General features: G+C 41.5%; 1 long non-coding RNA gene across 1 annotated transcript; it reads right to left on the bottom strand.

The window, feature by feature from the left end:
• Positions 1–6,890: 6,890 nt before the first annotated feature.
• Positions 6,891–7,322, bottom strand: LOC133136533 (uncharacterized). The gene is made up of 2 exons (XR_009709538.1): positions 7,243–7,322; positions 6,891–7,156 (listed from the first exon to the last, which is right to left on the bottom strand). It is a non-coding gene; the product is annotated as an uncharacterized LOC133136533 (long non-coding RNA).
• Between the last annotated feature and the right edge of the window lie 15,288 nt (positions 7,323–22,610).

Genomic DNA, 22,610 nt, shown 5'->3' with positions numbered 1-22,610 from the left:
GCGCCCGCCCACTGCACCTCAGGATCCACCCCGAGGCACCACAATGTATATGTTCTGTATTTGTTACACGTACCGGGCGTGGTACGCATAGACAGTGATATTTTTAAATATCTGGAAAACAGTCACAAAAATGAAGTCAGTTAGATGTGACCTGTTTTCACGAAGTCTCTCAAAGTTATCTTTATTTACAATTATCACAATTATTACAATTATCACAAGTATTACAATTATCACCCCTGCCTGCACTGTCCCTTTAATAGAGTCACTTGTACTGCTGTACAGATATAACCATTGTCTCTGTCTCTAGACATTTATATCTTGTTCATAGAACACTCAAAATACAATGGTCACTATCAAAAACAATATCTTCCCCATACACTTTCCATATCTCTATTCACTAGACATTTATATCTTGTTTATAGACACTCAAAATAAATGGTCATTCCTAAACATGTTTATATTCTGCATCAGCATCCTCAATGCACTTTACATACTTCCCAGTATCCTCGGATATGCATCACAGTTATGAATAATTAACTTGCATATTATTCTATAGTTTAAACAATTGAACCGTTTCATTAAACTTGAAACTATTGAGCCAGCCAAAAATATAAAATTAAAAGGAATGGGATACGTGGAGCCATTTACAGGACAGGATACAAAGCTATCAGCACCGAGTGCTGAATCCCGGCACATAACGTTAATTGGAGAAGAGTACGTTAATGTTAGCTCGAAAAGCGGCAGTGCCAATCTGGGCTAACTTTACATCAGTAACTGAATTGATATCCAAACGAATATGAGCATATGCCCTTGGTAGCTAACATTACCGAAAACAAGCAATGTTCGCTAACTTTCACAGGAAACTAACGTAGGGCTAACGTTAACTTTGCTTAGTAACAGTAAAATTAATTCAAATAAGTCATATAGTTAGCTAGCGTTCGGAGCATTCATAACATTACTGGCTAACGTTAGCTAACTTCTCACATCTTAGTTAGCCTACATTAGCTAATTCACACCAAACTAGACAAACTGGACATTCACCAATCTGACAAACGTAAATCAAACTCTATACTGATTTTATAAAACTGAATTACACAATACATGGTGCTTGTGACACTTTACTAACCTGGAAAACAGTCACAAAAATGAAGAGTCAGTTAGACGTGACCTGTTTTCACGAAGTCTCTCAAAGTTATGGTGAGCCCTCGCCAAGTCCAATACCTAGACTCAACCATGTCATCTGGTGTCGTGCAATTGCTATTACAGGCAATTGAGGTAAAATCATTATCGTGAAACAAATAGACAGATTTTACCTGTAAAATAAAATTATAAGCTAGCAAAAATAACATCACTAATGTGATCACATTTTAGTGGGCATCACATATTGCACAGAGTAACAAAAATTCATGAATGACTTGAGCAAGTAAAAATTTGTTTCCCTCCTTCAGAAAAACAAAAATGTGTTTGCTTGCCCCCCCAAATCAGAAGATTTACTTCCTGTGGTAAACACTGTAATCTGTACATATTTGAAGTTCCAACAGTCAAACCTTCAACAGTCCAAGTTCCAACAGTCAAATTTTCTACATGGAATAGATGTGTAATCACTGCATGCAAGCAGGTCTTTTGAAAAGATTTTATTTAATTTATTTTAATCTAGTTTTATTATTTTAATTTGTATAATCGACTATTATCATTGTGTTATTCTCTGTCTTCCTTGGTTTCATTAGTCCTGCTAAGCACTTTCAGCAGCATTCTGTATGAAAGGTGCTATAAAAATAAAGCAATTTGAGTACATTCTGCCAAAGGAGGGAATAGAATACAGCACAGTATTTCAGACATGAAACTGTCACAGAGCCTTCATTGCACTGAATTTGGGGATCGGACTGCCCAAACTCGCCGGGACATTCAGAAGCACCCTAGACACTCAGCAGGTGGTTTTTCCTGTTTCTTCAGTGTGTTTACACTGCCTCCCCCTAAGAGGTAAATTGGGCACACTTTCTTCCGCTCTTCCATGAACTGAAATGAGGAAAAAATAGATCTGTTAAAGAACAACAAAGCCTGTTCTGTACCTGAAGAATAAACATTCACAAGGAACACAGTTTTGGTGATCGTCTGCAAAACCACTGAGAGTGTGCCAGGAGAGCTGGTGTACCTGATTTAGTTGCAGTTGCGTAACGCAGTGAATGCCGGGGCCGGACTTAATCCCGTTATTGCAAACAGCACAGTTGATTTTTGGCTTTAGGAAAAGGGATAAACAACCAATTAGTACAAGGGGTAGTGCAATAGAAAGTCTGAATGAATTAAAAGGTGTATTCGCACCTCTTCAAGCTACACATTTCCCTGTCCCTCCCTACCTCCCTGTAAACCTTAATTGTTGTCTTTACCTGTGATATTTACTTGTGTATTACGATGTTTTATTTGGCTAGGTAAGCATTGTTTGGCTAGGTAAACGGTTCATACATTGTTCATACATTTGCGTGTTGCGGTACTATGATTTAAAAATAAAAAAATTAATGAATTGATCAAATAGGCCCTGGTCCTTATCTTTGTTGTGCAGGTAGCAGTTGAAATTGTACTTCCCTCTAGGGTCTTTCAGCGCACTTATCCTTGGGTATGGGTATGCACTTTGCACTTTTGTTGTATGTCGCTCTGGATAAGATCGTCTGCCAAATGCCATTAATGTAATATAATGCAGATTATTCATCTGACGCATTCATCAAAACTCGACAATTATACTGCAAGTGGCCAATGAGCTGCAGCTGGAGCTGCAACTTCTTTACTAACCAAATTGCACAGCCTTTTGCATTTGGACTTTATTTATTTAAGTTTAAAGGTACAATAAGTAAGATTTTTGTGTTAAAACATTGTTACAAGCCCATTGTGAATCTCTTCCTATCATTGTCACTACTGTTGATGGCCCAACACTCTGTACCAAAACATTGTATAACTGTACAATAATTCAAGCTCATTGGTTGGAAATTGCTTCTAATTGCCACAGCCAATGACGTTTCAACTTCAGCGCATTTACAGAAAAGAAATCCATGCATCCCTTTGAAAAATCACCAGGACATAAAATTGCCCCATCAATTTAAGTAAACACTTTGTTTTGTACACATAACCTCAGAGTAATGTGACCATATAAATGAAAGAAGTTATGAATGTTAAGTCAGCCTTTATGATGTGAATGACCCCTACATCAGTGTCATTTGCTGTTCCGGATACTTAGCACTTAAAATCTACAGAGAACATAATCTGTGTCAGGTTTTTTCCAAAGTTAGTGGCCTGTTTAGATGAAATGGCAGGTAAAGCCTTTTCATCTGCTAGGCCAGGACTGCCCAACACTGTTCCTGGAGTTCTACTGTCCTGCAGATTTTGAGTTTAACCCAATTTTGGCATACCTGATTCAACTAATTGGCACCTCAATAAGATCTCTAGCTGTTCAATGAGGTGTGCTTTGTTAGGGTTGGAGTGAAAACATACAGGAGGGTAGATCTCCAGGAACAGGGTTGGGTGAATTAAGGGTGTTACTTAAGCCTTCGGCACACAAACATTCCATATCACAGTTATGTAAATCCTTCTGTATTTGGTTCCATCTCTGTACCGAAGGGTCAGAGGTATACTTTGGCACTGACAGGTGTACTACAATGCCCTGTGGCTCCAGTACCACACTTGGTACCTGTAAAGTGCTAATGTTTTTATAGCAACGCTGTTGTGGGGTTATTCCTGTAGCACAGTGGTCCTCATTCGTGGCTCTCACTCTTGGACCCTATTATTCTTTGATTGCTAACATTTGAACCCTTACATTCTTGCTGTGTGGCTTCTGTTGTTTTGACCACCTGTCCAGTACAACTTACCCTTCGGTTCATAAATGGGCAGTCATCTCGATGTGTGGTCTTTCCTGTTTTTGTGCAGGTGGTGACTTTCAAGTGAAGCTCAATGTAAAATGGATCAGATCTCTAGACCATGAATAAAGAACACATAACAAGGTTTACAAAAAGATGAGACAGTTACATTGTGTCAGCAGTTGGCAAAAATCTGTACACAAGAAATAGAATGTCACTTTACTGTGCCAGCAGGGCTACTGATTTGCAAATAGTTCCTGGGGCGCCCCCAGTCTCATTTTGGACAAATCCCTTATTACTTATAGTCTTTCCGTAAACCTTGCGTTCATGCTTTCTCTCTCTCCCTTGCTTCCCTAATTGTTTAATTTTCCCGTGTCTACTTATTAATCTACTAACGTTAGATCAGGATTGGGTAATACTAACATTCTAACCATGTGTTCATGTTTCCCTTATGTTTCTTGTGCATGTCATTGACTAATTTCCTAACACTAGGGCAGGATAGGTTTATTACTAACGATTACTAATTATCCTGTTCGATCCTCCACACCTGCTACTCTCAAGCTAATTGTCTGCACCTGTCTACACCTGCATATAAGCTCAGTGTTCATGTCATGTCTTTGCAGAATTGTTGCCTCCTGTTTGTCAGTGCACTGTTGAGTGGGTTTCCAAGCCATTGATTACCTGTTACGATCCAAGCCTGTTTACTGACCGAAGTCATTGATTTCTGTTTTGTTGACCATTGCCTGCCTGTACCACAAACTCTTGCCTGCTGTCTTTGTGCTTTTTCCCCGCGGAGCGGACTTCGGTCTTAACTCTTGCACCGCCTTCGACCCCGAGCCTGCCTACTGTCCGTCTGCACTACTCCCCCGCTGACAGCTTTCCTGGTGACTGGACTTTTTGCATGGTGTACCGATTTCGAGACTGCCTTCTCCCATGGTACTGTACTTTGATTTTGGCTGGATTTTCTGTATGAACTTTGCTTATTTTCGACTACGCTCATTGGACAATCCCTTAATAAAGTCCTGACGGGACTTCATCACATCTGTGTCTGAATCGTGCATTTTGGGTCCTACTCCCACACACCCGTCTCAATTGTTTTAGAAGAATCTTTCAGATTAAAGGTACAATAGGTAATTTTGGACTTCTAATGGTCAAGAGAGGAATAGCAGCAACAAACCCCTTCAAACCACATCACTGTTTATCCCTCTCCCTTCTCTGCAAAGGTGCTGATGTTGCCTGTGACAATTCAAACCAATTTTCAACCAATGAGCTTGAATTATTGTACAGTTATACAATGTTTTGGTACGGAGTGTCAGGCCATCAATTGTATATTTTGAAACCCAAATTAAAGGACTAAACACAGGCTGATGGTGAGTCAACATGTGAGTGAGCCTTTTTCAACAATAGGAAGTTGAGACAAATCTTACCTATTACCTTTTAAGAAGCTGAAAAAAAGAATTTGTACTGTTCACTCTGAATAACCAGTCTTCCTTTACATTTCTGCAGAAGTATTCTATACATTTAGCAGTGCATGAAGGCTTGACTTGGTTTGACAGTTTAACTCCCTTTCCTTTTCAAAACACAAGTGAACTCTGACCTATTGGCTGACGTTATTGTCAATCAGGCCCTGAATAACAGTCATATAAATGAACAGGACATTAAAGGAAAACAATATTTGAAAAATACCAAAATAGAAGTCTGCACTAAACCTACTCTTGGAATTGGCAAGGTAGTTACAGCACTTTAGTAGAAAGATTAACACGCAAAGCTTATTCTGTCCATACCTCGGTATTACGAAGGAAGCCAAGGAAATTGAGATGCTTTGAGGATCTTTCATTGCAGTATTGAATTGCCTTGTCAACAGCGTCCTTGTATATACCAGTGAGCGTGTGATAATCCTGCTGACCCTCAGTAGAGATCAGCAGAGCTCCAGCGATGAGCAGCAGGAAGAGCAATGAGCGACACATCTTCCTCTCAGTGTTGGACTAGTCACTCTGGTGTGGGGCCCTGCAGTATCTTTCCTAAAGGGTAAACATTAATCCACCTCCTGACACTGACTGTGGTGTCTCTCAGAGTTGCCTGTACCATGAGGGGTCCGAATCTGTCTGGTGTTTCATACAAGAACCCTATCTCCTATCTAGTTGAAGGGTTCTTTAGCAGGTAAAATTGTTCTTTGTCTGGTTGTTTTCACACTTCATACCCTTGATAGAGGGCTCCATGAAGAAGTTCTAACAGCCAAATAGCCCTTTTTTTCTAAGATACATCAATAGTATATTGATTGTGTGAATTTACAACCTGGTTGTGTGATCAGCTTTCTGTTCCTGGTCAAGGTATGAACATTTTTGTTGATGTAAGGCTATGCTAGTGTGCCATATTTTCTTGTTTTTATTTCCACTCAGTAAGCACTTTATGTATTTATTAGGCTTATTTTTTAGACTTAAGTCTTCTGCTCCTGTAGCCTGTCCACCTAGTGGTCGACATGTTGTGTGTTCAGAGATGCTCTTCTGCATAACACTGTTGTAATTTGTGGTTATTTCTGGTACTGTCACCTTCCTGTCTGGCCATTCTCCTCGGACCTCTCTTATTAACAAGAGTGTGTTTCTGCCCACAGAACTGCTGCTCACTGGATGTTTGCACCATTCCCCGGCAAACTATACAGACTGCCGTGCATGAAAATTCCAGGAGATCAGCAGTTTCTGAGATACTCAAACCACCCTGTCTGGCACCAACAATCATTCCACAATCAAAGTCTCTTAGATCACATTCTTCCCCCGTTTTTATGGTTGATGTGAACATTAGCTGAAGCTCCTGACCCATATCTGCATGATTTTATGCATTGCACCGCTGCCACACGATTGGCTGATTAGAGAAGCACCTGAATAAGTCTCTGTGCAGGTGTTCCTAATAAAGTGCTCAGTGAGCGTATTTCTAAGCAAATTGTCTGCTGGTTTAAGCTAATTGTATTCTAGCTTAAACCAGCCTATGCCGGTCAAGCTGGTTTAAGATGTGTATCCGAAACTTTTTGCTGGTTTGACCAGCTTCCACCAATCATTGTGAAAAGCATTTAATCACTGAAAATAAGCAGCCCTAGTAGAGTACATTCAGGCAAAGGGAAGGTAGCACAGTATTTCAGATGACATTAAACCACCACAGAGCCATCATGCTTCTAGAGGTTCAGGAGGTCCTGGAGGTCCTGTGGGTGGTCCTTGAGGGGTTATTTCTGGTGGCGGTGCTGAAATTTCTGGTCTGGGTGCTGTCGGTTCAGCAGCTAGTACTTTGTGTCCAATGCACTCATTTTTCTGAAATTCTTCAAACTGAAAAAAAATAAAAATAAAAAAGGTTAGCTATAGAACTACAGGGCCTGATGAGACCGAATAGTGTGCCAGGAGAGCTGGTGTACCTGCTTTACTTTCTGTTGCGGAGCGCAGTGGATGAAGAGGCCGATCCGTTGGTTGTTGCAAACAGCGCAGTTGATACGTGGCTTTAGGAAAACGAAAGAAACACCCAATTAGTGGAAGGGGTAGTGGAAGTCGCTGATGAGCTGGGACAGGAGATTTGGGACAGTAACTTCATTACAGCTTTTTGAGGGTGGACATGCTTTAGCTCTGCTTGCCCGTTTGTCTTCAATGTTGGAGTCACAATTTGTACAAATCCTCTGGTGAAGCATGATGCAATCTAAACTCTCTTGCAGACTGCAGTTGCAAAAAACCCACCAACACTCATCAGTTTATGAAATATCGCTTCATCAATGTCAGTGTTAAATGAAACACTTAACTCCAGAGTAACACTTTCTTAAAGGGCGGCCTGTAGCGTAGTGGTTAAGGTAAATGACTGGGACACGCAAGGTCGGTGGTTCTTATCCCGGTGTAGCCACAATAAGATCCGCACAGCCGCACAGCCGTTGGGCCCTTGAGCAAGGCCCTTAACCCTGCACTGCTCCAGGGGAGGATTGTCTCCTGCTTAGTCTAATCAACTGTATGTCGCTCTTGATAAGAGTGTAGGGGTCCTCGCACGGGACTCCAAATTATGTAGGGTCCTTGCACGGGCCGCCAAATAACGCAGGGATTTTACTCTCTACGAAACCGGGGCGCCAGTTAAACGTTGTGTTGCAGTATAACTGCGAAAAGTAATCAGTCTCATAAAATTACTGTTATCAGAAATATCCAACCACAAATATAGTATTTCAATTAATTAAAATAACCAATATTAATGATTGAACATACCGATAACCTGAAGGTTGGAAGTTCTTCGAAAGACTGCTTTAACTCGGCTCTCATGTCTATGCGATTCCAAAACGGACACCGGGGTTTACTAAAATATATTTATTAAACAAACATACAAACACATAACAGATAAACTAACGGGAAGTTAGTAAGGAAATTTAGTTTGGTATGTGTGTGTGCGTGTGTGTGGCGCGCGCAAGCGCGCGTGTCGCTAGAGTTCTGGGTGTGGTAATGAGTTAGAGTTAGCTGTGAGAAGGGACTACTTGCGTAGTTTTACTCTATATATGCGCAAAAGACGGCGAATCAATTCACGTACATATATATGTAGCTAACCAAACACATTACAATGGTTGGATGGTAAATATTGAAACACAGATTCACAAAAACAGTTAAGACTAAACTAAACACTGGCTATGCCTGAATGTTTGTTTTCTTACTGAGTCCATACGCATTGCTGGATCCAAAAGACATGCTGTCCTTGTAGAAGCGGCGATGGTGCTGTGAATGGTGTCCGGGAGAGATGCGCAGGCTGGGGTGTTCCCGTCTTAGCAGCGCGTTGTCGTCTGATCCGCTGGTCCTTTTCCAGGTGTAAAAGTTCGTTGCTGTTTCGTTGTTGGGCTTTATTGGGGTAAACTGATGTAGCGTTCCGCGTACAACAATTTCCACTCACTATAGGCCACGTAGTTACCGCAAGGTAACTGGGTGTGTCCGTAGGCCTGGTAGTGCGCTGTGCAGCATTCAGCCTCTGTCCGAGTCTCGGAGCAGATGAGCTGAAGCGACTGGCCAAAAGGGGTGCGTCGAAGAGAAGAAGCAGAAGAGGCAGAAAAAGCAGAAGAGCCAGAAGAGAGATCCCAAGAACGTGTCTTGCTCTTATACGGGACCGTTTATTGCTCCCGCCATTACGGGATTGGCTGAACCAAGTTAGACGTCATTCGTGGTGGACGTCGCAGAATTTTCCTGTGGGAATGTGGAAGTTGTAGTCCCTACATCCCCCCTGTGGTCTCAGGATGCGGCTGAAGCCAGTGTTCCTCGAGAGCACAAAAGTCAGTTCACAGTCCACAGGTCAAGTACATTGGGTCGGTAACACAGTTCACAATTGACTGACAAACATCCAGGCATTTATCAACAATTAACTAAACTGGTCTAAAACACATGATACAAACAATGTGAAACACTAAGGTCGAACAGTGAATACATTGTCACAAAACATGAGAAACCTTGGTGAAAGGGTTAGTCGTTTTGTTAGTTCAGGTGTTTGGTTAGTTATTGGATGGTGTCCAGAAGGTGGAGCACCAACAGGAATGACCCAGCCATGAAAATGTTCAGATGATGTAGGGGTCTAGGATGGAGAGGCTGTAGCCTTTTTGGAAGTCTTGTTCAGACTGACCAATTGTTCTAGTCCCTACAGTCAGGTTGCTGATGAGGGTTGTCATCTGAAATATGTGGGGGCATTTTCAAATTAGGGCAGCTTTCTGTATCCAAGCTTAACCTTATGGCTGTGTCATCAGGAAGGAAATGGAGAGGTGGTCTCATTTCTAAATGATGTGGTAAGCTCACAAGTGGTCTTGTCTTGCTTGGGGAAGAGGTGGAGTAAGGCACACTGGGGTGTGGCAATATACTTGTAAAGATTACACTGTAGTTTCTACATGCAATACTTTACGATGGTTCAGTAGGTATAGAAAGAAGCAATGAACGTTTATGAGTTATAACAGGTGTCGGATTTGATTCTACAGCACCTACTTGCGATCTGCGTTTGCTGCTGCTACATGCAAATCTAAGTGGCTGCTATAAACTACCTGTTTATTTTGCCACCCCCCTTTGGTAGGAAAGGTGTGCAAAAGAAAGTGGTCAAAGCTTCAGCTGGGAGTCTGCCTGTGAGGAGACCACGGCTATAGATCAGTCTTATTCAGTCTTTTGATGGAGGTTGAACAAGACCAGATAGCTCTTTGGAGTGGTTACTCAAGGCATACACACTACTGAACAAAGGTTAGAGGCTTTAGTTGTCCTCAGAGGAACTGAAGAAGCTCTCTTCAGACAAGGTATCTTCCCTATCAGAGTCATGCTGGTGACTCTGAGGCTTGGGCCTACCGGGTCGGTCTTCTCTCCAATTCCGGCTGGAATCAGAGTGTGAGAAGCGACCACGGTGGCTCTTAACCGGGAACTTACTCACATGCCGTTGTTTTGAGCCATTAGACTTTAATGGGGCCACTTGGGAAGTGCCGGCGGGCTTGGTTGGAACAACGTGCTTAGCTGTTTCCAATACCTCGTTCCTGGGCACAATCCTGAAAGTGTCCCAGACCATTTGGGCTTCATTTCTTAATTCAAGGGCTGAGTGTTGGCCCCTTGAAAACAGTGAAACATGAGTTCGGACGCAGGGGTGCAGGTTGTGCACAAAAAGGGATTTGAAGGCTTGATCTTCATCTAAGCCTGGTCCGTTTCTGCCCTGGAAAAATGCATGTTTAAGTCGTTGGTAAAAGTCTTTTGGTCGTTCTGTACGGCTATGTTTAACCTCCACAGATTTGATCATGGCTGTGGCCTGATCAAACCGTGGCAGGTACTCAGCTACCAACGCTTCACAAACCTTGGGATAGCTGGAACGAACCTGTGGTGGAAGTTGTTCCATAAATGTATGGATCTCTCTGGTAGAGGTTTTCCATACAAGACGTACCTTTTCTCGATCGGTTGCCCTGGGCAGATCCGAGAGACAGTAGTCAACTTCTCTCAAGTAACTCTGAATGTTAAATTCAGAGTCCTTGGGGTCAAATGTGTGGACATACTTCGCCATGGCCTCTAGCTCCTCAAAGCGAAGACCATGTGAAGTTGCACTAGTCTGCCTGTTTGGAGAAGGAGAGCCTGAAATCACATTTGAATGTGAATGCGTTTCATGCGGAGCTCGACGTCCTCGGTTTGGTTTAGAGGGTGGAGCTACAAAACTGTCATTCTCACAATGGTTGGCAGAAGATGAATTGTCGCTGTCAGTGTACTGTACAGAGCTGTCACCTATCCTCTCAGTTATAAAGGGAAAGCTAGCGGGATTAGCGTTGCTTTTTGTGTGCCCAATTAATAACGTTAGATCTCCTCTACCGTGTCCACGGGAGGGTTCCCTGACCTCCTCACGAGAGGGGTGGGCATGGAAGGTGCAGTCCTGTACTTGCCTGACTGTTTCTCCCTTGCGGAGATGGACCACCGTTGGGATGGAGTCCCCCCTTTCCCTCTCCAGGGAAGAGGTGGGCAAACCATTGCATGGGTGGTCAACAGCACTGCAATCTGAGGAGACTGACGAGTGTCCATCAGAGCAAGTTGTGGAACCGGGATCTGACAAACCCGAATCAATTTGTGACCCCCCTTCCCCTGCCTTGTGGTGTAAGGAGGAAGCAGGAGATGGGCAAGCCTGAGAAAGCAGGCTTACAGAAGAGAGTGGATGTGGTAGCTTGTGGCATCCACTCTTCAACTGAAATAATTCCTCTCTGTAGGAACAAAGATCTGATTCGGCTGAATGCAGATCACGCAAGTATTGTACTGCTTTCTTGCCAACAGTTTGAAGCTCAAGTAAAACACTGGTGTGTTGTCCTTTGAGGTATGCCATCTCTGATTCTAAGTTTTTGTTGCTCTGAAGAGCAAGACTAATCTGTCTGGCAAAATTCAAGACCAGACAACTTAGAATTGGGTCTTTTGACTGGGTGGGGGAGTGACCTTTCTCGTTGATTAAGGAGAACATTTCTTTCCTACAATCAGTGAGGTTCATCTGATTCAGGAAAGCTACGTAGCCAGGTGCTAAACCTTGGGCTAAAAAGGAAAGGTACTCATCAATAGATATGGGTTCCATATCTCACGCCAAATAAAGCTAAAAGCTGAATCAGTAACTTAAGAGGGTACTCTTGAAGTTAACTATTTCACAAGGGCCTTGAGCTCCTAAAAGTTGGCAATGAATTGTTCACCAAAATCACAATCCAACATACAAGTTGTGATGAAGGATAAAGAATTTAAAACGCTCTTTGAATATTCTCTAACTATAGTACAAGGTAGCTATAGCATCACACAGGGACTCGAGTTGCACTAGCGGTACTGCAATGCAACAACAGCAAAATGACCGAACATATGGCGGATATTCAGACCGTAAAATAGGAACTGTGATGCTGATCACATTAATCCTAAATACCAGAATGTGATTGGTTGAAATTACAATTAAATTTGGATTTAAATGTAAAATTCAATTAATTATTAAAATTACTTTGACCAAGTAATTATAATTAATAATACAGTGCGGCTAATAATACTATTATTGATAATACGTATTATACCGGAAGGTAAATGCCAATCAACAAACTACCGTGTAAGATTACGAATGTAATGCCACAATGTTACACGAGGGGGCAGTATATTGAGAAAGCGGCTCATGCAGGCTTTCAAAAATGGTACAAGGGTGACATCTAGCGGTATTTTCAAAAAATTGCACTGGTGGCAATTTAGCTGAGAAAGAATGCCGAGAATTCGTTCTGGAGGCACGTGACATGAGCCAAAGCTCGTCTTTCTCACGCAGAGCTCCAAATTAGGATGGGGAATTCGTTATGAAGTCACAAGACATGAAATTTGAGCCAAAGCTAGTCTTCCTCACACGGGGCGCCAAAATATGTAGTGGTCCTCGCACGGGACTCCAAATTATGTAGGGTCCTCACACGGGGCACCAAAATATGTAGGGGTCCTCGCACGGGACTCCAAATTATGTAGGGTCCTTGCACGGGCCGCCAAATAACGCAGGGATTTTACTCTCTACGAAACCGGGGCGCCAGTTAAACGTTGTGTTGCAGTATAACTGCGAAAAGTAATCAGTCTCATAAAATTACTGTTATCAGAAATATCCAACCACAAATATAGTATTTCAATTAATTAAAATAACCAATATTAATGATTGAACATACCGATAACCTGAAGGTTGGAAGTTCTTCGAAAGACTGCTTTAACTCGGCTCTCATGTCTATGCGATTCCAAAACGGACACCGGGGTTTACTAAAATATATTTATTAAACAAACATACAAACACATAACAGATAAACTAACGGGAAGTTAGTAAGGAAATTTAGTTTGGTATGTGTGTGTGCGTGTGTGTGGCGCGCGCAAGCGCGCGTGTCGCTAGAGTTCTGGGTGTGGTAATGAGTTAGAGTTAGCTGTGAGAAGGGACTACTTGCGTAGTTTTACTCTATATATGCGCAAAAGACGGCGAATCAATTCACGTACATATATATGTAGCTAACCAAACACATTACAATGGTTGGATGGTAAATATTGAAACACAGATTCACAAAAACAGTTAAGACTAAACTAAACACTGGCTATGCCTGAATGTTTGTTTTCTTACTGAGTCCATACGCATTGCTGGATCCAAAAGACATGCTGTCCTTGTAGAAGCGGCGATGGTGCTGTGAATGGTGTCCGGGAGAGATGCGCAGGCTGGGGTGTTCCCGTCTTAGCAGCGCGTTGTCGTCTGATCCGCTGGTCCTTTTCCAGGTGTAAAAGTTCGTTGCTGTTTCGTTGTTGGGCTTTATTGGGGTAAACTGATGTAGCGTTCCGCGTACAACAATTTCCACTCACTATAGGCCACGTAGTTACCGCAAGGTAACTGGGTGTGTCCGTAGGCCTGGTAGTGCGCTGTGCAGCATTCAGCCTCTGTCCGAGTCTCGGAGCAGATGAGCTGAAGCGACTGGCCAAAAGGGGTGCGTCGAAGAGAAGAAGCAGAAGAGGCAGAAAAAGCAGAAGAGCCAGAAGAGAGATCCCAAGAACGTGTCTTGCTCTTATACGGGACCGTTTATTGCTCCCGCCATTACGGGATTGGCTGAACCAAGTTAGACGTCATTCGTGGTGGACGTCGCAGAATTTTCCTGTGGGAATGTGGAAGTTGTAGTCCCTACAAGAGCGTCTGCCAAATGCCAATAATGTAATGTAATTTTGTACACATAACTTCAGAGTAATGTATATAAGTGACAGGTGTACGATAAACACATGCAATGTAAGAAATATGACTTTGTGTATAATCAACCTTAATTATGAGAATGACCTCACTATCAGTGTCCAATTCTTTTCCTATCCTTGTCTGTTTGGATGAAATGGTTGGCTACCCATTCAGTGACTCGGCGAGTTGTTTAGGGTGAATCCACTTCAGTGTTTTACTCTGCTTTCAGCATCCAAACATTCTACAACATCACAGATACTGTATGTAAATACTTCTGTGTTTGGTTCCATATTCACAAGGCCTTAAAGCAGGGGTGTCAAACTCCAGTCCAAAAGGAGGGCCATATTGTCTGCTGGTATTTGTGGTTTCCTTTCAATCAGCAGCCAATTAAGGCCTTGAGAACAAGGTGTGTGGACTCTTTAGCCAATGAAAGACTAAAAATTTGCATCTCTCGTGCTGCAGCACCCCAGGACTGGAGTTTGACACCCCTACCTTAGAGGTATGCTTGGGCACTGCCAGGTGCCTGTTGCTCTCAATACCACACTCACTACCTGTAAAGCGTTACGAGCGTAGCCCTTGAAATGGCCACTGGGTATGGATGTTGATGAATTCTGTCTGGTCTAGAGTCAAGTGAAGTGGGAGTGTGCAGCTACATTCCCATGGGGCAACAATATCTGTAAGGGTCTGTGGCTTCCTTTCAATCCTCCTATAATTAAGGCTTTGAGGTGCAAGGTGTGGGTTAATTCACCAATTAACGCTGTACATGCAACATGCTGAGTGCTGAGAACTCCCCAAAAGCCAGAGAACACTGCTGCCCTCCAGGACTGGATGTTTGACACCTGTGATGTGGGCAATATTCAAAAGTGTTTGATTGTTGGCATTAGACCATGTGGATTCTTGCTGCGTACCTTCTGTTGGTTTTTCATTCCAACTTACCCTTCGCTCCATGAACTGGCAGTCATCTCGATGTTTGGGGTTTTTTTCAAGTGAAGCCCGATGTAAAATGGATCAGGTCTCTAGACCATGCATGAAAAAAAAAAAAACACATACCGTCTAAGGTTTAGAAAAGGATCAATTATATTGTGTCAGCAGCTGACAAAAAACTGTCAACGAGAAATAGAATTTCACTTCACTGTGCCATCCATCCATCCGTTGTCTTAATCGGACCATAGTACTCTTTTCCAGTCTTAATTCCAAAGAGGTTTGGCAAACTTGGCATTGTTTATTGTGCTGAGTAAGGGCTGTCTTCGTGCCTCCGTTCCAAAGAGTTTGCCGGTATGGAGGTGGCATTTTGCGGTTCTTTTTTAGACGTGGTGAACCGAAGATGGAACCAATCTCTGCCATTCCTTGGGTGCTTCGTGGCCTTCCTCACTGTCTGCCTCACCATCCTTTTGGACAATGTACATTGACAATGAGTCCTCTCCCTGGCAAGTTTGCAACCATTCCATACGTTTTACATTTTATATTATTGCCGCCTACAGTGCTAAGTGGTATATTTAACCATTCATGTATTCTTTCGTACCCATTAGCTGACTTCGACAGCACTTTTTTCCTGCTGATGATGGGTAGTAAACCTCTCTCATGTCGTTGTCATTTTTATACTTACAGTGAAACAGTAATGGAATGACACAATATAGTTCCTTTAGACCAGGGGTCACCAACCTTTTTGAAACTGAGAGCTACTTCATGGGTACTGAGTCATACTAAGGGCTACCAGTTTGTTTTGTCACGCGCACAATACTGACCTTTGAACTAGAGTAGATCACCTTAACTTATCTAAACTTCATGTATAATAAACATATTTTTAAGATATTGTCATTTTTAAATCTAGATAAATGCAAGCGTGATTTAAAAAAAAATAGCAACAGAATAACATTAAATTTTAGATGCAGCTCACTAGTGAGTTGTGCTATTTTTAGAACAGGCCTGCGGGCGACTCATGTGGTCCTTGGGGGCGACCTGGTGCCTGCAGGCACCGTGTTGGTAACCCCTGCTTTAGACGATGATTAACAAAATGAAGGCAATTGTATTACCAATTTCACTTCGTTTGATTTTATTTACAATAGTTTGTAGGGGTGCCAATAATTTTGACAGCTACGGTTTTTTGAAGATGAAAAAGATAACTTTATGTAAAAAAAACATTTCCATGTTTTGAGAGTAAATCTATTGAAATAAAAGTATATAATTTTCCCATATGTTTGAACATAACATATAGATTATTCTTTGTGTTGTTTATAATATGCAGCCTTAAAACTTTTATCTATTTTTAGAGCTCACTGTATATGATAGTTCAGTGGCGATGAAGTGAGACGAAGAGCCATACACATTCGGTGCCATAGATTGCAATGTTACTGCTCTGAAAAAGTGTTGGCGCCCTCTGCTGTTCACATGAAATCACCACATCATTCTCCAAACGGCAGGTGATAACAGAGCGTGGTTCCAGTGTGTGTTTTCTGCTTGGATTCCAAGTTGTTTTAAATTCTTCTGCGTGTTTAGTAGACCATGGGTTGCAGTCGATGCTGAAAAACGAGTTTTTGCAGAAACAAAGAATACCAGGATCCTGTAAATGTACAAGCAGCTTCCGTGAGCAGCTTGGTCAAGGCTATGAATGATCATTTATGTTCTTATTTTTTAGTCAATTGTGCGTTCAAGCTATTTTTGGAATCGAATAATGATCGTGATTACGATTTCAAGCTTCCTGTAAGTCGCCTGTCAAATTTGAAATGTAGTGGTTGAAGTTTGTTTAGATAAAAAGATGATTCGTTAAAGTACCGGTAGCGGTGAAATCAAAACAGAAAACAGTGCTCTCAGAACCTAACGAGGAAGGAGGAAGTGTCAGTTTAAGCGTACTGTGGATAATACATACCGTTTACCTTAGTTTGTTGTTATGGCAGCTTTTCTCTTAAAGAAACCAGTGACGTCTCCACATTAGGGGTCGGTGGGGCCCAGCCCCACCACTAGATGGCGGTATTGCGTTCTTATCGCTCATTGATGTTCTTTTATCAAGCACTGCAGTTCAATTAAGCAAATTCGTTTGAAATACGGACCCCTCCAAAAGTATTGGAACAGCAAGGTCAGTTCCTTTGTTTTTCCTACACACTGAAGACAACTGAGTTTGAGGTCAAAATGTATACATGAGATGACCGATTTGAATTTCAGCTTTTATTTCCTGGTATTTTTATCTTGATTTGTTCAACAATTTAAACCATATTTTAGGTAAGCAAAAGTATTGGAACATGTGACTGGCAGGTGTTTCTTGTTTCCCAGATGTGTCCTGTTAGATTGCTTGGTTAAACAACAAACAATTCTAAATATCTACTCTTGATTTTAGTCTTGGGTTTTGCCTACAACGATTTGTGTTAGAAAAGATAAACCAACATGAAGACCAGAGAGCTGTTTTTTTATCTTAGAAAAGAGGGGAAAATTGATTAGAGCCATTGCACAAGCATTGGGGATAGCTCGTACAACAACTTGGACTGTCCTGAAAAAATGAAACCGCCGGCATATTGAGCAACAGACATCGAACAGGTCGACCAAGGAAAACAACAGCAGTTGATGACAGAAACATTGTGGGAGCTGTGAAGAAAACCCCCAAAACATCAGTCTGTGACAACACAAACAATCTCCACTGGGCAGGGGCAAATGTTAAGTGATTGTGTTATTCTTAGGGATGTTTTGCAGAATATGCAGGACGTACAAGCAGAGGGTTAAACATGGCCCATCTGAAATATAGGGCCATTCATACAGGTCCCCTGTACTAATTACAGGCATGATGCATTGGACTCGCCCACGAGTTCCAGCAATCATGCAGTTGTTCTGTCGGAAATCAGTTATGCGTGGACAGCGGTCATCAATTTTCTGTTTACTTATTTTGTGTGCATGTTTATGTTCTGTATTTGTTACACGTACCGGGCGTGGTACGCATAGACAGTGATATTTTTAAATATCTGGAAAACAGTCACAAAAATGAAGTCAGTTAGATGTGACCTGTTTTCACGAAGTCTCTCAAAGTTATCTTTATTTACAATTATCACAATTATTACAATTATTACAATTATCACAAGTATTACAATTATCACCCCTGCCTGCACTGTCCCTTTAATAGAGTCACTTGTACTGCTGTACAGATATAACCATTGTCTCTGTCTCTAGACATTTATATCTTGTTCATAGAACACTCAAAATACAATGGTCACTATCAAAAACAATATCTTCCCCATACACTTTCCATATCTCTATTCACTAGACATTTATATCTTGTTTATAGACACTCAAAATAAATGGTCATTCCTAAACATGTGTTTATATTCTGCATCAGCATCCTCAATGCACTTTACATACTTCCCAGTATCCTCGGACATGCATCACAGTTATGAATTAACTTGCATATTATTCTATAGTTTAAACAATTGAACCGTTTCATTAAACTTGAAACTATTGAGCCAGCCAAAAATATAAAATTAAAAGGAATGGGATACGTAGAGCCATTTACAGGACAGGATACAAAGCTATCACAGCGCCGAGTGCTGAATCCCGTTGTCTCTACAACAACGGCACATAACGTTAATTGGAGAACAGAGTACGTTAATGTTAGCTAGAAAAGCGGCAGTACTAATCTGGGCTAACTTTACATCAGTAACTGAATTGATATCCAAACGAATATGAGCATAGGCCCTTGGTAGCTAACATTACCGAAAACAAGCAATGTTCGCTAACTTTCCAAATTTCACAGGAAACTAACGTAGGGCTAACGTTAACTTTGCTTAGTAACGGTAAAATTCATTCAAATAAGTTATATAGTTAGCTAGCGTTCGGAGCATTCATAACATTACTGGCTAACGTTAGCTAACTTCTCGCATCTTAGTTAGCCTACATTAGCTAATTTACACCAAACTAGACAAACTGGACATTCACCAATCTGACAAACGTAAATCAAACTCTATACTGATTTTATAAAACTGAATTACACAATACATGGTGCTTGTGACACTTTACTAACCTGGAAAACAGTCACAAAAATGAAGAGTCAGTTAGACATGACCTGTTTTCACGAAGTCTCTCAAAGTTATGGCGAGCCCTCGCCAAGTCCAATACCGAGACTCAACCATGTCATCTGGTGTCGTGCAATTCCTATTACAGGCAATTTAGGTAAAATCATTATCGTGAAACAAATAGACAGATTTTACCTGTAAAAATCTACATTCTGCCAAAGGAGGGAATAGAATACAGCACAGTATTTCAGACATGAAACTGTCACAGAGCCTTCATTGCACTGAATTTGGGGATCGGACAGCCCAAACTCGCCGGGACATTCAGAAGCACCCAAGACACTCAGCAGGTGGTTTTTCCAGTTTCTTCAGTGAGTTTACACTGCCTCCCCCTAAGACGTAAATTGGGCACACTTTCCTCCGCTCTTCCATGAACTGAAATGAGGAAAAAATAGATCTGTTAAAGAACAACAAAGCCTGTTCTGTACCTGAAGAATAAACATTCACAAGGAACCCAGTTTGGGATATTTCTGTTGGTGATCGTCTGCAAAACCACTGAGAGTAGTGTGCCAGGAGAGCTGGTGTACCTGATTTACTTGCAGTTGCGTAACGCAGTGAATGTCGAGGCCGGACTCAATCCCTTTATTGCAAACAGCACAGTTGATTTTTGGCTTTAGGAAAAGGGATAAACAACCAATTAGTTGAAGAGGTCGTGCAGTAGAAAGTCTGAATGAATTAAAAGGTGTATTCGCACCTCTTCAAGCTACGCATTTCCCCGTCCCTCCCTACCTCCCTGTAAAGCTTAATTGTTGTCTTTACCTGCGATATTTACTTGTGTATTACGATGTTTTATTTGGCTAGGTAAGCATTGTTTGGATAGGTAAACGGTTCATACATTGTTCATACATTTGCGTGTTGCGGTACTATGATTTAAAAATAAAAAAATTAATTAATTGATCAAATAGACCCTGGTCCTTATCTTTGTTGTGCAGGTAGCAGTTGAAATTGCACTTCCCTCTAGGGTCTTTCAGTGCACTTATCCTTGGGGATGGGTATGCACTTTGCACTTTGTTGTACGTTGCTCTGGATAAGAGCGTCTGCCAAATGCCATTAATGTAATGTAATGTAGATTATTGAACTGACGCATTCATCAAAACTAGACAATTATACTGCAAGTGGCCAATGAGCTGCAGCTGGAGCTGCAACTTCTCTACTAACCAAATTGCACAGCCTTTTGCATTTCGACTTTATTTCAGTTTAAAGGTACAATAGGTAAGATTTTTGTGTTAAAACATTGTTACAAGCCCATTGTGAATCTCTTCCTATCATTGTCACTACTGTTGACGGCCCGACACTCTGTACCAAAACATTGTATAACTGTACAATAATTCAAGGTCTTTGGTTGGAAATTGCTTCCAATTGCCACAGCCAATGGCGTTTCAACTTCAGCGCATTTGCAGAGAAGGGCGAGGGATAAACAGTGTTGTGGTTTGAGCGTGTTTGTTGCTGCTATTCTATTGACCGTTAGAAGTCCAAAATGACCTATTGTACCTTTAAGTCACAAATTGTACAAACCCAGTGATTTAGCATTATGCAGTCTGCACTCGATTACATACTACTGTTCAAGAATTCCATGCATCACCAGGACATAAAATTGCCCCATCAATTTAAGTAAACACTTTGTTTTGTACACATAACCTCAGAGTAATGTGACCGTATAAATGAAAGAAGTTATGAATGTTAAGTCAGCCTTTATTATGTGAATGACCCCTACATCACTGTCATTTGCTGTTCCGGATACTTAGCACTTAAAATCTACAGAGAACATAATCTGTGTAAGGTTTTTCCAAAGTTAGTGGCCTGTTTAGATGAAATAGCAGGTACTGCCCAACACTGTTCTACTGTCCTGCAGATTTTGAGTTTAACCCAATTTTGGCATACCTGATTCTACTAATTGGCAGCTCAATAAGATCTCTAGCTGTTCAATGAGGTGTGCTTTGTTAGGGTTGGAGTGAAAACATATAGGAGGGTAGATCTCCAGAAACAGGTTTGGGTGAATTAAGGGTGTCACTTAAGCCTTCGGCACACAAACATTCCTTATCACAGTTATGTAAATCCTTCTGTATTTGGTTCCATATATGTTCCGAAGGGTCAGAGGTATACCATGGCACTGCCAGGTGTACTACAATGCCCTGTGGCTTCAGTACCACACTTGGTACATGTAAAGTGCTAATATTTTATAGCAACGTTGTTGTGGGGTTATTCCTGTAGCACAGTGGTCCTCATTCCTGGCTCTCACTCTTGGACCCTATTATTCTTTGATTGCTAACCTTTGAATCCTTAAATTCTTGCTGCATGGCTTCTGTTGTTTTGACCCCCGTCCAGTACAACTTACCCTTCGGTCCATAAATGGGCAGTCATCTCGGTGCGTGGTCTTTTCTGTTTTTGGGCAGGTGGTGACTTTCAAGTGAAGCTCAATGTAAAATGGACCAGATTTTTTCTGAATCCATGAAAGTCAAAAGCAATGTTAGAATACTACTTGCACAAAGCCATGACAGAGCATGTATTTCTGGGGGGGGGGGGGGTTCTGTTCACTCTGCATAATTCCTTCAAAGTTACAGTATTTTTACATTTTTACAGCTCACTGTCAAGAACTTATTATGCAATTTAAATATATTTTGGACAGATGATTAGTTGAAAGTGCAATCTGAAAATGGAAATAATGTAGCTGTATATGAATGTTTTTCACGTGGTGTAACAGTTAGCAAAACAACTTTTCAAAATTGATTTGATCTGTTTATTACCAGTCAGGATCAGATTGCCCTTGACATATACTGTAAATAAAGTATGATAAACAGCAGGACTTTAAAAGGGAAACACAAATATTTACACTCTAAACACTCAATATAAAATCTTAATCGCCTTCAGATTAACAAGGCACTTACTTTAACAGAGATCAGCACCACAAAACTGACTTTAACAGAGAGATTAAGACCAGAAATCCATACCTCTGAATCAGGAAGGAAGCCAAGGAAATTAACATGCTTTGAGGATTTTTCATTGCAGTGTTGAATTGCCTTGTCAACAGCAGCCTTGTATATACCAGTGAGTTTGTGATAATCCTGCTGACCCTCAGTAGAGATCAGCAGAGCTCCAGCGATGAGCAGCAGGAAGAGCAATGAGCGACACATCTTCCTCTCAGTGTTGGACTGGTCACTCTGCTTTGTGTCTCAAATGTCTCTTTCAAGTGCGTCCGTCTCTCGGATGTCTAGTGTTTAGATTGTGGTAATTCTGTTCAAGGTCCATACAAAATTGTGTTTTCACTAAAAGGAATGTAGGACATGGGTCCTTGTTGACAGATACTCTATTGAGGGAGTGGTTAGGGGTTGGGTTAACCAGAGACTCTTCACGCCCTTTAGGTTCGCCAGCCCGAGACGTGAATCTTTGCAAATGTTTGAGAGCTGTTTTCTCAGAAAAGTGTTAGATGTACCAACAATCAACTTCATATACTTTCAGATTGCAGTGACACATCATTTTGAATGCTGAGAATCTGTACTTTCATAAACTAACTGTGCTACTTGTGAAATTTCTCCAGTTTTTAAATCCAGTG

This window comes from Conger conger, chromosome 9 (genome assembly GCF_963514075.1).
Source record: "Conger conger chromosome 9, fConCon1.1, whole genome shotgun sequence".
NCBI classification, from domain to species: Eukaryota; Metazoa; Chordata; class Actinopteri; order Anguilliformes; family Congridae; genus Conger; species Conger conger.
The sequence above is the reverse complement of the archived record's forward strand: the minus strand, read 5'-3'. Positions and strand labels throughout refer to the sequence as shown.